This window comes from Pleurodeles waltl, chromosome 10 (genome assembly GCF_031143425.1).
Source record: "Pleurodeles waltl isolate 20211129_DDA chromosome 10, aPleWal1.hap1.20221129, whole genome shotgun sequence".
Lineage (NCBI taxonomy): Eukaryota > Metazoa > Chordata > Amphibia > Caudata > Salamandridae > Pleurodeles > Pleurodeles waltl.
In genome coordinates this window covers 261,553,846-261,568,544 of record NC_090449.1, presented here as the reverse complement: position 1 = coordinate 261,568,544, position 14,699 = coordinate 261,553,846, and the positions used below count along the sequence as shown (strand labels likewise).

Below are 14,699 nucleotides of genomic sequence, written 5' to 3'. Positions count from 1 at the left end.
GTAAAAGTTGTAACAAGGTTTTTGTAGGTGAACCTGCAGACGGATCATTAACGGCGCACCGGCCTGAGTGATTGCTGGCACCAGCCTGGAGCCTCGGCTGCCTTCAAGTTTAGAACACCCATAGGCACATGGCCTGGCCCTCCCCTTGTGCTCTCTGGCCGGAGGAGTGGTCCGCGGCTGCTGGGGCTCTTGGGAGAGGACTGGGGATGGGATGGGCTCTTCCACCCAGGAGGACCTTACCCTCTTAAGTGGGTGGGACTGAGTAGTTGGGGAGGGGCATGTCCCCCACCTACAGATCCGGCCCCTCCGGGAGTGGCAAGATGGAAAGCCCCTCCTCAGACAGACCACACGCTCACCCAGCATGACATGAGAGGGAAACCAAATCAAAGTTCCTCCCTGGGCTGGGACCATTACCCTAAAGGCCTATGCCCAACTCCCGGCCTGCCTAGGGTTTGAGTGACTGAGGAGTGGCCCTTCTTGTGCGGCAGCGTAGCCTGGTTAAGGAGGAGCTGGGGCCATGAGGGAACCCTGTCTCCCCTTGGTAGGGCTGTGCTGGAGTGGGGCTCTTCCCTTCTGGCACCTCTGACCAGGGCAGTGGGGGTGGGCTATCCCCCAGCCCACCGGCACAGCTTGGGCTGCCGCATTAGGCTGATGACTCTTAACATGCAGGGGTGTAGACCTGGTGGTGGATGGCTGGTGTGCAAAGGGGGCGACCCTCACCTGATGCCAGGTACCCAGCTTGTCCTGGTCCTGTGTGGCTGGGATAAGGGTTTGAAGACTTATGTGGTCTCTCCTGGTCCTCTGGGAGGGACCCGTGGTAGTGGGGCTGCCTGGCCCCTGAGCTGTTCTGGGCCCCCCCACCCCCCTTGCCCGCGGGTAGGCTCGCAGGCCGAGCACCTGGTGATGTTCTTTGAATAGTGGAGGATGACTCTCAGAGGAGAAGCCAGATGGGGTGCCAGGCCGTCTTGCCATGCAGTCGGCGGATGGGCGGTGCCATTTTCCTCCTGCCTCTTCTGTACCCGCAGGTGGGTGAACATTGAGAAAAGATGCCTGTGATTCTTGGCGGTGGATCACTCAGCTTACCTGTCCATAAAGAATGCAGCTAGCTGTGAGAATTAGTGTGAATTGCAGGACACATTGATCATTGACACATCGAACGCACCTTGCGGCCCAGTGTTCCTTCTGGGGCTCTGCCTGTCTGAGGATTGCTTGATTGTCAATCACCCTGGGGCTTTCATGTGGTGTGGCTGAGGCTGTTGCAGGGTAGCTCTGCTCCCTTTGTCCCCCCTCCAAGGTCATACCCACCTGATTGCCTGCAGCAGGATCCCATCCCCAGTCCTGTCACTAAGGTACCTCTCCGTGACCCTGCCTTGGCGGAGTTCGGGTGGGGGACAGATTTGCCCTGGGCACGTCCCGGGGCACCTGGCTGCATGCTGTGCGTGGCTGTCTGTTGTGTCCCACAGCTGCCGGTGCATACCGCCTTGGGTGCCCACCTCTGTGGCTGGTTCACCAGGGAGAGAGACAACTGCTGGTCTCAGGCTTCAATCCAGGAAAAAGGGTGTGCTGCTCTGGCCCCTCTGTCCGTTGCAGCCCAGGGGTCAGTGGTCCTGGCTTCCCCCACTGCTACGGCATCTGACTACGACCTCATACCAGGCGTGGCAACCTGCTGAATTTAAGCAGATGTGGACGGAGGTGGGGCGCTTCCATCGCTGTTAGTGCACTGCATGTTCGGTAGGCACCCAGTGCTAAATCATTTGCAGGCAACCTGATTCTGGGCCAGGGCTTCTTAAGTGGCAAAGCAGCTACCTTGCTGCCATCTATTGAAACTCAACCTCTGAGCCAAGCTTTTGTCTCTGTCTGTGGGTGCTGTGTCCCCCCACCACCACACTTGGGGGGGGGATCCCTCTGCCAATAGGAATTTGAGTTTCTTACTCCTGATTTCACTCGATTACCTGTGATTTATGGGCTTCCTAAAATTCATAAGGATCTTTTAGATCCTCCCTAATGCCCTATTGTTTCCACTATAGGATCTGCTATTCAACCATTGTCACAGTATCTAGAAACTTTCCTTAAACCTTTGGTAATTGAACTTCCCTTTTATGTTGAAGACACAGGTCATCTCATCTCCAAAATAGAAGGGATACAATTCAATCCAGATAATGAGATTTTGGTGACTGTGGATTTGGAAGCATTATATATGAACATTCCACAACAACAAGCTTTGAAATGTATTAGACAAATTCTGATGGACTCTGATTCCAGCCCTTAAATTAATTTATCAGTGATTGTTTGAAGATAGTTCTGTATAATAACTATTTTGAATTTAATTGGACTATTTTTCAACAGATCAAAGGAGTAAGCATGGGAGTGGCTTGCGCTCCAAGTGTAGCCAACCTTTATGTTGGATCCTTCTAACAAAAGTTTATCTAGAATGAGATTGCTCCTTTCTACAAAGAGGGTATCCACCTAAACTGAAAAAAGGATTCTCTGGAAAGAGCTAAATATTATAATCGTCAATCAATGTTTCAAAAAAGTGACAGGAAAGTTGATTAGAGGTTGGTGTGTGCCATTCGTCACTCGAACCTGAATGATAAAATCAGACGAATTATACATTTTCAATGGCACATTCTAAATATCAGCTCAGTTTCAAAAACACTGAACAAACTTCTTTTTGCCTTCAAGAAGAATCACAATCTAAGAAACATTTTAGTAAAGTCAGTTATTAATTCCAGTAGATAACCTGAAGAAAAGTCTATCACAGGATTAGAACCGATCAGAGGCAACCACAAATGTGGAAACTGTCAAGCATGCATGGGAGCTATAGTTTCAGACAAAATTGTATGTAACAACAAAACAACTGATCTGATAACTATGTCGAACTATAGATCAAAGAATGTAATTTATCCGATCCTATGTCCATGCAATTTAGGGTATGCTGGTGAGACATCTAGGGAGTTCAGAACCAAATACTATGAGCACAGATCGGCTTTGAAGACCCATAAGCAGATTGCTCCATTAGTTACACATTGGTCCAAACATGAACACAAAGAGGATAAAATTAGATGGACGATTTTGGAGAAGATTGTCTCTAAAAGTGGCCATAATCTGGAAAGGATTAGGAAAAAATGTGGTCTTTTGGATTTTTTATTTAGACACATATGAAAATGGATTGCACAATGAAATGCCTTGGCATAATACCTTTTGGGCCAGTTTATGTAAAGCGCCATGTATAGATTATAGGGCAGGACGCATGGGTCGATTTAGTGAAGATTTGAGTCCATCCATATTTTAATGAGATTAACTTTTTATGTAGTGAGCCCTTTTTGTAGAGCCTAGGAAGGACTCGATTTTCCTTCTAGTTGCATCTTGTATGATTTTGTACCAGTTTTAAACTCTTTCAAGATGGCCGCCGTGATTTAGAAATTTGTGAAGCTATTCTTATCAGTAGTCCTTTATCTATGCTCTGCATATATTGTGGCTTTTCTGAGTAAAAACAAGGATTGAGACAGCAGTTATGGAAGCTCAGTGTATTCCAGATCACCTAAGCTGATAGACGGCATGAAGGTTCTCATCTACCTGCCGCGAAGTAAGTGTAAACTGAACTAATTATAGAGAAGAGTATTCGTTTGCAAAATTAAGAATGTTTTTGTTTTTTTAGTGCTTTTCAGTCTAAAACGCACACTTCTTGACTCAGTTAGTCATCCATAAAGAGGTGGAGACTGCGTAAATTAAGCTGCTCCTAGGCCAGAAGGAGAATGATCTTTTAAGAACTAGGACGCCTTCAAGATTATTTAAAAAATACAGGTTCAGGATACGCTTATACATAGTGTTAGGCGAAAGGTGCTAATTGCATGGAGATCTTTGCATGGGTTTCGCTCGTGTGTTATGACATAGTGTCGGCATGAAACAACACGCCTTTTACAATCGCAAGCTTTGGCTTAATTTCACGCTAAATGTTTGTTCTTTATTTTTGATCAGCTGGAGTCAGATAACGACACTTAGGCTGTAGTACTAGATAGATACCCTCAAATTTACCTAAGAATTAACTCTGTGCGTTCAATAGATACGCATATTGTGACTGAGAGAGTGTAGTTTAAATATTACATATACTAGAAGTGATGCTTATTTCAATGCTTAACAAAGCCACATAGAAAACGACAATAAATAGTGATTTGCTTAACGTGCATTTGAATTATAACGTACAGCTATTATTGTGTACACAAACTAATGACAATTATGAGAAATGATTGTTTGCATTATGATTAGTTAAGCTTGTATTAGCGTTTACGATATTGCATTTGTATTAAAACCTATAGGCCTTAAGCTAGCTCTCATTTTAAAGTATTTTTCTCTGTTTTTCAGTCTGCTGACTCACAAAGGGCCATGACCCTGCATTTGTTCCTTTTCTCCGTTTCATGTATCTATACCAATTCGGTTCCCATCCGCATGCTAGCTGCCTTAGTATGAGTTTTATACAATTTTGAAACAAAAGTAGATTAAAAGAAATGTGCAAGGACATTTGACCATGGACAAAGGAACTTATGACCCGAGGAACGTGCCAAAACGATGAAGTAACCCCAGATGTGCCACCTCCGAAGATCAATTATGAAGACCAATCAAAGTGTTGTAAATTATCGTGGGGTGACAATTGGAATTACCTAATGTATAATTTGATAGGTTAAAGATAGTAGGTATAGTGAATGTCCAATAGAATTTTGGGGGAAGGTATTACGAAAAAGGGATAAAAACTCATGTCGCAGAAGAGGGTACTAGGTAGGGAATGCTATTGATTTCATCCAGAAACTCTGTCACTCTGTTTGGCGATTTGAGACTTAATAAATCATCCTCACCCATAGACTGCCCCTTACACTTCTCCTCCTTATGAGGGAAGTTGTCCCCTGTCTCTTAGACGAAGCTAGTCTGAAGGCGATCTTACTGATGTCCTGAAGACGAAGACTGATCCTGTGTGCTGACCTATTCCTGGAGGATAATTATGACAATGCAAATTATAATTTGTCTGTTTGCTTTTCCTTTCTAGGTACCAACTGCTGTATTTTTGAATAGAGGCCATAGTTAGATGTTTTCCAAATTTGTGTTCTAAATTGTTTTGCATGAAGCCCAACATGCTGATGTTAATTAGGGGTTAGGTTAGGAGTTCACTCTGACTGACGCAATAGACAAATAATTGACGCTACACTATGCTGAACTAAGACTCAAGTGATATTCTTGTATTCTGATCTATGTTCACGCCGTGCTATGTTCTTATGTTTGTATTCCTCGCATTAATGAAATCCTGTCACAGTTGCCATATTGTGACTATACTCTTATGCTTCTTGATTTTGAAATTGACTCTGCTGCTCGTAGATTGTAATCAATAGGGAATAAAATTCATAAAATTCTTTCAACAGGTGTGGTTATTCATGGCTCAAAGGTCATGGTTGCGTCGGCAATTCGATTAATGCCTTACCCCAAAGTAAAGTACATTGTGGTGATAAATATTGATGAAATTATTGATATATTGCTTGACATCTTGATCAGTTATCTCGTCCTACAGTGTCTCTCCACTGGGTCACAAGATTCATTGGCCTAAAACGAGTCCCAATGTGTATAAAATTGACATAGAAGGACGCATTACCAGTTCTGGTAGCAGAGCGACGGTTTGGCCCTTGGGGGCCCTAGGACGGAGAATTATTGTTTAAATAGTTTTTCTGTGATAATGCAAATTGGAGGTATGAGGGGTTTCTAAGTTCACCATGACTTTCCCGGGATCTCGGAGCCTGCCTAAGTGAGTTGGGAATGTTCTCGGCGTCATAGTGTGTGTGGTTTAGGGTTTTTGCGTTTGCTTAGCTTATGCCCTTTTTGTAGGTGTCTGTGAAGATTTGTGTGTATTTAGGCCAAATATGTGTTGTTTAGTAGGAGTGGGCGTACTCCACAGTATGAGAGTAGGGAAGTCGGCGTACTTCATGAGTGTGGCGCTTAATGCCCTAAATTATCCACGTGGTTGGTTGTTTATGTACGGACCTGGCGAGGTCTTAGACTCCGGAGTATGTTAATAAGTGTAGGAGACACTTGGGTTTATGTTGTAATCTGTGCGGTTTCATAGGTCAATCGGGCGTGGTTCACAAGTCAAGTTTGAGTAGACGTGTGTATGAAAACCTTCGATGGAGATTTGGTAAGTTCTAAAGTGCACTAGAATAAGCCATTGACAAGTCGAGAGTAGAATTTGCAGGTCGAATTCTGCTTGCGTATGCGGGAACTGACGAGGAGAAAGTAGCGGCTGAGGCTTCAAGTGAAATCTCTGTAAAGTTCTGAAGCGAATGTGTTACCCTTCCTGTAGTAAACCGGCAGATTTATGTTGTCATTTAAGGTGCTCGCAATAATTGCATTAGTTGTGTGAGTTCGTATGGGTTCAGTGAGGAGCGGACGAGCCGCAAGACTTTGTCAGCTGCAGTGTGTGTGAGTGTGACGTCAGTGGTGCCGCGCTGAGATAGGTCAGTTGTCAAGAGGGGTCGCACACGGATTGGCTGCCATCCGTGAGAGGCAATAGGTTGAGAAAGGCGGGTGAAGGGTGTCCTGGGAACTAAGTCACTTCTGATTAAAATACAAAACAAGAGAAAATCGCAAAAATGAATTTTGTTAAAGCATTCAAGAGTGCTCTGAAGGGAGATACATATATCATAGCAACTGATGGGGAGCCTACACCACCCGAAGGTACCCCAGCTTATATAGTTATGGAAGAAAAAGGTGTTTCTCCATGTTTATGGATGAAACAGTGGCGCAAACTAACAGAGAAAGAGGGATGTTTAACTTTTCCGGAATATGGAACATTCAATACGAGGATCCTTGCAAGATTGAGGTGGATGTTAAGTGAACAGAAACCACCTCCAAGGCCAGCCCAATATGAGGCGTTAGCGGTTTGGGATCTGATGGCTCTTAAACAGAGGCAAGAAAAGTTTAAAAAAAGATTGAGAAGGGCAGAAAAATCTTATGCAGGAGCTAGATGGGATGATGAGAGCAAAATGTGGAGAAGGGGAATTGTTGATGGACTAAAACTGTTCCAGCAATAGCACAGGGATAAGAAACGCAGGGAAAGAAAGCCTCATGTAAAACAGATAAAGACTCAGGCAAATCTAAACAAAATAAAAGATCTTGGGAAGAGGAAGATGATTCAAACGATGAGGAATTTATGGACAGGTTGTTGCATGATCGCCCACCACCCTATGCGGTGAGCGACAGTGCTCCAAGCACTAGCACGGATCCTAGGAACCAGACGCAGGAAAAGGGAGCTGCTGATACGGCACAGACTAGTGATATGACTCCTCTACAGAATGGTGTCAGTGTACCCACTGCTCCAGACATACCGATACAGTTGCAACCTCCACCGCAGATACAGAGAATATACCCAGACGTCCCAGTACTTGAGACTACTACAAATCTGATAGTGCAGCCAGACCCGATATATACAAAATCAAAGTTAGTACAGATTGAGTCAACTCCGAAATTACTGTACCAGCCACAACCACAGCTAATACCAGGGTACAACTCAGTAGCTGGTCCACCATTAATACCTGTCCCGGGTACATTGGAACAGACCTATGGAGTTGCTGCTCCACTGAGTTTAGGTTCAGGTCAGACACCTGCTGCCATATCATTACCAATCACTGTCGGTCCACCAGTGCCATTGTATGCACAAGGCAAATCTGGTGTATGTGATCAGGGAGTTATGACTCAAGATGCGATAAGAGGAGGGTCCATGGGAACTCCCCAGATTATGGCTCCAGGAGAGCAAGCATTTGAACAGCTGAGGTCCTTAATGGACCTTAGTCCAGTGGGAGCACCCATAGAAGCAATGCGACAAGCAGGACTAGGGGTTCTAACCCCACAGACAATGAGTACGAACACTTCACGTTCCCCGATGTTGCATTCAGGGAATATTTCACTACACGGTTTCACAGTTCAACAGTTAAACGAATTGTAAGAAAAGACTTACACTTCACAAAAGGCTGCAGTAGTTACAGTCGAACCAGAAAAAGAAAAACAAGATGAATACTTGAAGTTTGTAAGATCAGGGGCAGAAGCTGCTGAATTAGTGGAAGGTACAATGGGAGTAAATAGATTGGAGTCATACACAGAAGCAGAATTGAGATTCCTGTGCCCTAAGATTACCAAAGAAGTAGGCAAGGTGCATCAGAGATTAGCGAACTTGGCAGATAAATACAATATTGATATTGGAAACACTAAACATCTGAAAATAAGTTACAGATTAGACTTTGACTCAAAAGATTTTGAGCAAATGAGATCTGCAGGAATGAAGGCACATCTGAAAGAACTGTTGCAGAGTGCGCAAATCTGGGGTGCACTGGAAAAATGGGAAGGCAGGTGGGCAAAGAAAAGAGATAAAGGAAAGAGTGACAGTCCAAGGTCTAATCAAGCTAATGCCTCATCTGATTTGGAATCGGTAAAAATATTACCTATGAGAGAGACAGCTGGTGGTGTCCTAGTCCATGTACCATGCTCCAGGGGAGACATCCTATCCTTTACCAATGATTATCCCAGATTGCGAGAGAAACCGATTGAGTGGTATCAACAAACAGATAGGTTTGTGAAACTTGCAAAGTGTCTTTAGGAAGACCTGAATAGTTTGTTTGAGATCATTGTTCCGCCTGATTTGTGGCTTGAGTGTAAGAGAGGAGTTGATTGGCTGACAAAGGAACCGGCAATGGATAAGGTAACCGGGGCACCCTCGGAAGAAGTGATGAAATATTATCATAAGGTGATTGAGTTTTTGAAGCAAAAGGTGTCGCCGAAGGTGACCGATTGGCAGAAAATCGACTGGACCTCTCAAGAGGTTAAAGAATCAATACATGCTTACTATGAAAGATTGTTAAAGGCATTCAAACACTACAGTGCTACTGAAACTATTGAACCGAAGGACATGAACCATCTTGTGTTTAGATTTGTTGAAGGGTTGAGACCAGAGGTTAGCCAGATGATTAAGAATCATTTGATCTGTTGGCAGGCTAAACCGATTGATGAGGTGTTGCAATATGCAAAATACTGTAGTGATGAGATTGAGTTGAAACAGAAAAAGTTGAAAGAAAAGGTGATGGTGATGCAGATAAGGGCTGCACAGGCTGGAATACAGGGAAACGGAGTTCAACAGATGATACAGCAGCAACCACAAATGAATGGTGTGTTTCAGGCACAACTGAGAGGTCGAGGCCGAGGGTTTGTGAATCGCGGTTCCGACATAAATACTGTTGTGGTTCAAAACGACGTGCAAGGGGTGAAGAGGATGTCACCATGTCACGCGTGCAGGGGCGCGGGGCACTGGAAACGGGAGTACCCGAATATGGTACAGGATGGTGCTGTTCAGCAAGGTGCTAACGTTGGTACATTACAAAATGCACGGGGTCCGAAAATGAGACATCAAAACCCGAATTTTCAGAACAATCTAATACAAATGCAGGGAGTACAGCCCATGCAGCAGATTCAAATGCCGCATTTTCAGTCAGTGCAATTGCAACCAGCACAACAGCAGATTGCTATGGTGCCTAGACAGCAAATGCAATTACCAATGGCTCCGATGGGACAGCAACAGGTGATGGTTCCTCAACAGGTCACAGGTCAAGTAATGAGTCAAAATAATACAGTACAACAGTTCCCATTAAGAGGTGAAAATGGGATGAATGGGGAATGGTCAGACGGTAGCTCAGACAGTGAAGAGTGCAGGCTTGCAGCATCCTTAGAGGTGGATCAGAGGGGTCCATACGTAGAAGGGAAGGTGATGGGTTACAAGGTTTCATTTCTGGTTGATACAGGAGCCACACGCTCTACAGTCTGTAGTGTTGAGGTTCCAAAATTGCCACTTTCAGGATGTACCATAAGAGTGGTCGGATTAGCAAACCCGTATTTGACAAATCCGATTACAGATCCAGTGCAGGTTGAGATCGGTAACTTCCAGGGACTAAATAGGTTTGTAGTCTGTGATTCGAGTCCGGTATCCCTACTGGGAAGAGACTTACTGTGCAAGACAAAATGCTCAATTACCTGTTCCAATGATGGAATCGAGGTGCAGACAAATAGTGACGATGAGGGAGACGAAGGGCAATTCTCGGAAGAAGACACAGGAACAGCTAATTAAGATTACCCCTTAATTACCCTGTTCTCGCTGCTTACCTTGATTGACCTACCTGTTGAACTGCAGGGGACGGTAACAGAGAAAGTGTGGGATCTGACCGGAAAAGAAGTAGGACTAATAAAAGGGGTAGAACGAGTCAAAGTCCAGATAAAGCCAAATGCAGTATTCCCTCAAGTGCCACAGTACCACATGGCTCAAGACGTTCTCATTGAAGTGTCACAAATAATTTCAGATTTTCTCAGGCAGGGGGTTCTGAAAGAAGTTTTGAGCAGTCCATGTAACTCTCCAATAATGCGTCTGAAGAAGCCCTGTGGGTAAGTTCGAATTGTGCAGGATTTGAGGAAAATAAATGAAATTGTGATAAAATGCTGCCCTGTGGTACCCAATCCAGCAGTAATAATGTTCCAGTTTCCCTGCAATGCTGAATGATTTACTGTTGTGGACTTGTCACAGGCCTTCTTTTCGATACCTCTTCATGAGGATAGCCAATTTTTGTTCAGTTTCAAATTCTTGGATAAGGTGTACAGTTGGTGCAGAATCCCTCAAGGGTTTTCTGAATCACCGTCCATCTTCAATCAGATATTGAAAAAGGATTTTGAACCTCTGGTACTGCCTTTTAATTTGACTCTGGTGCAGTACATTGTTGATTTGCTGATTGCATCTAAAACAAGGGACAGCTGTAAATACAATACCATTGCCTTACTAAATCATCTGGGAAAGAATGGACACAAGGTGTCACCTAAGAAATTACAATACTGTCAGAAAGAGGTGAAATATCTAGGGCACCTAATTGAAAGAGGTTCCAGGAGAATATCAAAGGAAAGAATAACAGCCATTTTACAGATGAACCCTCCAACGACAAAAAGAGATGTCAGGATATTCTAGGGAATGGTGAGCTACTGTCGTCAGTGGATACCCAACTTCTCGATCATTTCAAAACCCTTGATAAAACTGACAGGCAAAGAAATCAAGGACGAGCCATATACCATAGCTTTGTCTAAAGAAGAACTTGAATCATTTATGGAGTTAAGAGAATGCATGTGCAGGGCACCAGCATTAGGAATGCCAGATTATACGAAACCTTTTCTGTTGTTCTGTCATGAACGTGATGCTTGTTCTTTGTCTGTTTTAACACAGGTCCATGGAGATGCAAATCGTCCTGTAGCATATTTTTCAGCTACTTTGGACCCTGTCGCAGCAGCCTTACCGGGTTGTTTGCGCGCAGTTGCAGCAGTTGGTCAGAGCCTTACACAATGTGAAGGCATAGTCATGGGATATCCTCTAACAGTAATGGTTCCACATTCAGTTGAAATACTGTTGACTTGAATTAAAACTCAGCACATGACAAATGCACGTCTCACTAGGTATGAGACGATCATATTGGGGTCACCAAATGTCTCCCTTAAACAATGCAATGTATTGAACCTGGCAACTTTACTTCCTGTTGAAAACACTGAGATAAAAAATGAGGAAGAATTTGAACATGATTGTCTAGAGGTAACAGAGTTATGTACCAAACCTCGTCCAGATATTCAGGACACACAATTAAAAGAAAATGACTGTATCATGTTTGTTGATGGGTCCTGTCTAAAAGATTCTGCTGGAGCGCTGAGAGCTGGTTATGCGGTATGCACTATAGCTGGCATCGTTGAAGCCTCCTGGCTCAAGAGAGTGTTTTCCGCACAAGTGGCAGAATTAATTGCCCTTACCAGGGCATGCCACGCAGCAGTAAACTTAAAGGTTACTATCTATATTGACAGCAGATACGGATTTGGAATTGTGCATGATTTTGGCCAACTCTGGTCTCAGAGAGATTTCATGACCTCACCTGGATCCCCTGTGAAAAATGGTGAACAAATAAAAGATTTGTTACATGCAATTTAGTTACCTCTTGAAATTGCAGTGGTGAAATGCAGTGGTCATATTAGATCACAAGACTTTGTGTCCATGGGAAACGGTTATGCAGATCAAGTCGCAAGATTTTGCGCATTGAACTGTATATCGTTCAAGGAACAATGGGAACTATTACCACAAACTGAAAATTACATATGTTTGAATCTTGCATTGCGAGTATTTGACACCTTAGATGAGTTGAAGACATTACAGAGTTGCACAAGCAAAGAGGAAATATGTTCTTGGCAAAGAATGCAATGTGTACAGAGAGCTTATGATTTATGGGTCTCAGAAGAAGGAAAACTAGTCCTACCAAATAGCCTTTTATCACAGTTCGCCAGACTGTACCATGGACAGGCTCACCTTGGGAGGGACGCAATGATCAGGTCATTTAAAATCGATTGGTTCAATCCAAAATTCAGACATGCTGCCGAAGTCATTTGTCACAGGTGCATCATCTGTCAACAGATGAATGCGGGGAAAGGGACAGTGGTAACTTTAAGCCACATTGGGAGAGCTGGCGGTACATTTAGCAAGATGCAAATGGACTTCATTGAAATGCCTGTTTGTGGAGGATCAAAGTATGTGTTGGTGATTGTGTGTGTTTTCAGTCACTGGATTGAGGCATACCCTACACGTAGGAATGACAGTCTCACAGTTGCAAAATTACTACTTAGGGAACTGATACCAAGGTTCGGGTTTCCGGTCTCTATAGAATCAGATAGGGGCAGACACTTCGACAATGAGGTGATTAAACTCCTGTGTGCCGCACTTAACATCGAACAGAAGCTGCATTGTAGCTATCGTCCTGAAGCATCAGGGCTAGTAGAACAAATGAACGGTACTCTGAAATTGAGAATGGCAAAAATGTGCGCAGCTACCAATATGAAATGGCTAGATGCATTACCTTTAGTGCTGATGTCAATGAGAAACACCCCAGATAAGAAAACGGGATTGTCCCCCCATGAAATCCTCATGGGTAGAGCTATGAGGTTACCAGCAGTACCTGCAAATGCTCTATTGAATATTACAGATAATATGGTGTTGGACTACTGCAAGGGTTTGGCTGATGTGATTCGCTCTTTCTCTCACCAGGTGGAAGCTAACACTTTGCTACCAATTGGGGATCCAAGCCACTCCCTACAGGCTGGTGACTGGGTGGTTGTCAAAAAGCACGTGAGAAAGTCGTGTCAGGAACCACGTTGGAAAGGGCCATATCAAGTGATCTTGACAACTACCACTGCTGTAAAGTGTGCCGGAATTCCAAATTGGATACATGCCAGTCACACAAAAAGGTAACGTGTCCAGATGAAGAAGAGCTTGAAGTTTCCGGGACAACAGCTTCAGAAGGAGAAGTCTCAGGCCTAGAAAACAGTCAAGGAAGAACTGAGACGACTGGAGAACTCACTGCAAACAGCCTCGTCCATCAAACAGTCAATGAGTCCGAGAGAGGTGACAGAGAGCCCATCTCAGTAGAGGTGACAGGAGAACAAAATCAAGAAGAAGTTCTTCCAGAAATAGACAGATACGGGTTAGAACTTGAACCCGGTACAGACCCAGAAGCAGAAGAAGAAGAAGAAGGAGAAATAGTAGAGAGAAATCAGAGTGAGACAAAGTCACCTGAGCCAATTGCAGGTCCATCACTGAAAACACCATAGTACAAGAGGAGGGTGCTGTCCAAAGTCTTGAAAAGGCGCATCAAAAGAAGACGCATAAGGGTGATAACAGGCCAGATAAACCACTCTTCAAGATATGAGACGTGCCAAGAGACACAATAATAGAGGAAAACGATACATCCCGAGTAGAAGACCTAAGTGAAGGAGAACAGCAAGGTGAACGAAGGTTGAAAAGAAAAAGAATTGCAAACAGGAGATATAGAGGTCCTGAATGGGCGTATGCTACAACATCTGAATGGCAGCAAGAATTCCTAGCATTCTGCTTTGATCGCGAAGTACCAGGCCAATACTACGGTACCTGAAGAATTCAGAGAAAAACTTGATTAAAACTGAAAATCTGAAAACTGAAAAAGAGACTTTACAAATTACCGAAAGTGACACCCAAACCGGATTGACTTTTGAGAAACCTGATTGTGACAAGCTGCTAACCAGATTGACAAAAAAGGGGGTCCTGGAGTGAGTGAAGACGTTGTGAATATACGCAAAGAAAAGAAAACCGACAGAAAAAAAAATCTAGATCATCCTCTAGTTGATTGTTATTCTGCTATCTGATTATATACAGACATGGCTTATAATAGAAATACAGTAGTAGCAAGAGAAGTAAAGTGTGTGGTTGGTTGAGCCTTATAGTAGGTATTGTGTGTGCAATAATGATTTGTGGGTGTGATTATAGGAATGCTGTGGTTGGAAAAAAAGACTATTAATGCTACCTCAAAACCTGAAACTACAACACTAACACCGTGGGAAAGATTTGAGCAGGATGCACGACACATGCTGAAGGGAACTAATTCAAAGGGGGAACTTTCTACTAATGTCTTCTATCGCTTGCTAAATGAATGTGTGGAGACCATGGATGCGAAATGATTGTTATGTGTGCATTAAGATTCCTTCATCTGTGCAGGAGGGAGTTACTTATCATAGCCTCCCTTTAACTTACGGGATTAGTTGTAGCTTGCTATTAACGAGATTCCATAATCAAGAGCATGTAC

General features: G+C 43.8%; 1 pseudogene; it reads left to right on the top strand.

The window, feature by feature from the left end:
* The first annotated feature begins 1,054 nt into the window (after positions 1–1,054).
* Positions 1,055–1,208, top strand: LOC138262545 (5.8S ribosomal RNA; annotated as a pseudogene).
* Positions 1,209–14,699: the final 13,491 nt, after the last annotated feature.